Genomic DNA, 2,999 nt, shown 5'->3' on the forward strand with positions numbered 1-2,999 from the left:
AGGAGGAGGGTCATTCTTTTAACATACTCACACCAGGACCTTACTGTTTTACTTGGTGATCAGTTTATTTTGGTTCAGCATATGTTAAAAACAACACTGTTGGCTGTGCCTTCTGAGTTTTATCTCTAGAGTTAGGTTTATTACTTAGTGCTTTACTGGGGAAACCAGACTGAGAGCCATCTCATTTCCTGGCAAAGTATCTCTATCTTTTCCTACTGGTTTTTAAGGCAGGAATAAAGAGTGGTCATTTTTTTTTTTTTTTATACCAACGAGGATATCAGGCAATTGGATTAAAGGAAATGGAATACATTTGGCCTTGTTTGTCAAATCCCTTTGTGGTTTTTCTCATTTGTAAAATGGGAATGATGCTGTCTGTTGCAGAGGGTGATTGTCAATATGTAATGAGATAATGGATCTAAGAAGATTTCTAGACTCCAATGTCAGGCTGGCTTCAAGGAGGGACTAAGAGGCAGCCTGATTCCAGGAACATCTAAGAACTTTACCCAGTGGGTGTGTCAGACATGGGGTTAAGGCAGTAAACAGCTTTATTTCAACTGACACAGCCCAAAGACACCTCTGTGAAAAGGAAGAGCTCTCTGCTCTCTCTCTCTCTCTCTCTTTCTCTCTCTCTCTCTCTAAGCCCATCAACTGTATAAGTAAAAACTGCATTAGAAACAGGGAGAGAAAAGCAGATGTGGCAGAGAGTGGAAGTGCTAATCACATGTTTGGAAGGTCCTCTCCATTGGTTGCCATTCTTATGACTCTACAACAGCATTTCACTTCTTCTGCGTGCCCTTTTTCTATGGTAGGCATTGCTATTATCATTCTAGAAAAAATAGCTTAGAGAGTAACTTCAGAAAAGCACTTGAATCCAGGTCTGTCTGATGCTCAAACTTATCTTCCTTCTGCATGGTATTGCAAACCCAAGAAAGAAGCCTGGTATTGCTGCTTAAAGCACCCTACAGTCATCATGGTTACAATGCTGTCTTTTTGTCACAGAAGCAGGAAACATAGGAGGCCTTGTGTAACTGTAACAGGTTCATTACCCGATGCACACAATAAGTCAATGAACTGAGACACTGCATTGCAGCAGAGAAAGAACTTTAATCATAGGGCCACCAAATGAGGAGAGGGGAGGGAACCTCACATTCCTCTCCCCAAGGTTAGGGTTTTTTAAGGATTTTGGAGTGGGCTGAATTGTGAAAAATATTGATTTGTTGAAGAGTGCAGGGTGAGGTCATGGGATAGGGAGATGAAGAAAATGTATTTTTATGCTGATTTGGTTCCTCTGTGGGTGTCTTCCAACTGACTGGCTTTAGCCATTCCCTGGAATTTGGGATCTCAAAAACATCTTAAGTAATGCTTACACAAAAGCCGTATAATTCTGTCAGAGATCTTGTCTACAGGAACAGTGGTGATGCAAATTGTCAGTATCTAGTGCTGTATGACTTTTGGCAATAAGGAAGTGGGCCAAAGTGCAGCATGACTGATGTTTAATTATAACCATATTGCTATTTGGAATTTTTGTTAACCCTGTGAAGAAGGCTTCACTTGCTTATTGGCTGGAGGTCTACAAGGACTTGATTCACACATCTGATCATACCTGGAGTCCAGACTTCCTCCTGATGCCTGGCAAGAACCCTAGGTCCCAGCATGCCTTTACTGTATCCCTGAAGTTTTCCCCCTAACCTCAGGATTAGGTCTCACTCACAGGTCCAGTCTCTACTCCATGCATTTGTCATCCACAGTTTCTCAGGCATCCACATTTTTTACAATTCCTAAACTTGACACACTATTTCATGCATCCATGCCTCTGCCTGAGAATGCCCCTCTTCTTTCCCACAATTATCTTGCTCCTGTTCTTTTTCTAGGGCTCATATCATGTGTCTTCTTTCCCATGAAACATTTTTAGATCTGCCTGAGCAGAATTTACTACTCCCTTCATTGTGTCATCAGGAACCTACGCTATGTTGTGTACTTAACTCATTGCGTTGCCATTACAAATTTGTTTCTCTATGGCAGAAACTGTTAAGACTCAGCAACAGTGTGTTATGTGTTCCTCTGTATCTTCCAGACGCCTTTGCCATTAGGTCAGCACCATATGACTGAGTTCCGGCCAATGAGGTATGGACAGGAGTGATGTGTACCAATCCTGAGCTTGACTTTTGAAATCATCCCATGTGATCCTCCAGCCACCTCTTTTTGACCTTGAAAGTCTTATGCCTCAGATTGCATAACTACAAGATGCAGGAAGGCCACCCAACCCACATTTGGATATGGCATAAGCAAGAAATAAACTTGTAATATGTTAAGCCACTGAAATGTTGGGCATGTTGGGAAGATGGCATTAATTACCTTGATTAATATAATGTCTGTTTTTCCTGTTATCTGTGGATGGGGATGTTGACTGGTTATCTGGGCTTTCTTAACACCAAGCAAAAGTGTGATAACTAAGAAGGACAAGTGAAGGAATTTCTCATGAAATTTAAAGAGCACTTCAGGTTCTTTCATGGCTACAATTTTCAAGGCCCAGTGGCACATTCTCATCTTGGCTGACAGTTGGATAAGAGGATTCCTGTGCGGCTGCAGCTTTATCAGCTTGGGTACTTTGCAAAGTCAGCCACTCAAGGTTGGCTGCCAGTTTGTACCTTGTGTTTCCTGCTACAGTTCTCATTTCCTTTCTTTTGTGCTGTAGAAATATATTAGCAGAGCACTCAGAGTTTGTGTTCAAGGTTAGAACACAATTATTCCTGCTTTATGTTTCTACATTAACTCCATCACTGATTCTGAAGAGGGAGAGAGCAGTCAGGTCCATCTTCCCCCTGAGAGTGGTCTGACCACCAGCCTCATGACAAATTGGGAGCATAGAGTTTGTGATGGACTCTTCCAGGTAGAAGTAAGGAAATGATGAAGGGAAGAACCTAGGCTGTGTGGATGTACATGTTGATTACAAATATCACAATTGATTTGAACTATATGATTTATATAAATCTCGAAGA

This window comes from Sapajus apella, unplaced genomic scaffold (genome assembly GCF_009761245.1).
Source record: "Sapajus apella isolate SASKATOON/1434 unplaced genomic scaffold, GSC_monkey_1.0 scaffold4, whole genome shotgun sequence".
Taxonomy (NCBI): Eukaryota; Metazoa; Chordata; class Mammalia; order Primates; family Cebidae; genus Sapajus; species Sapajus apella.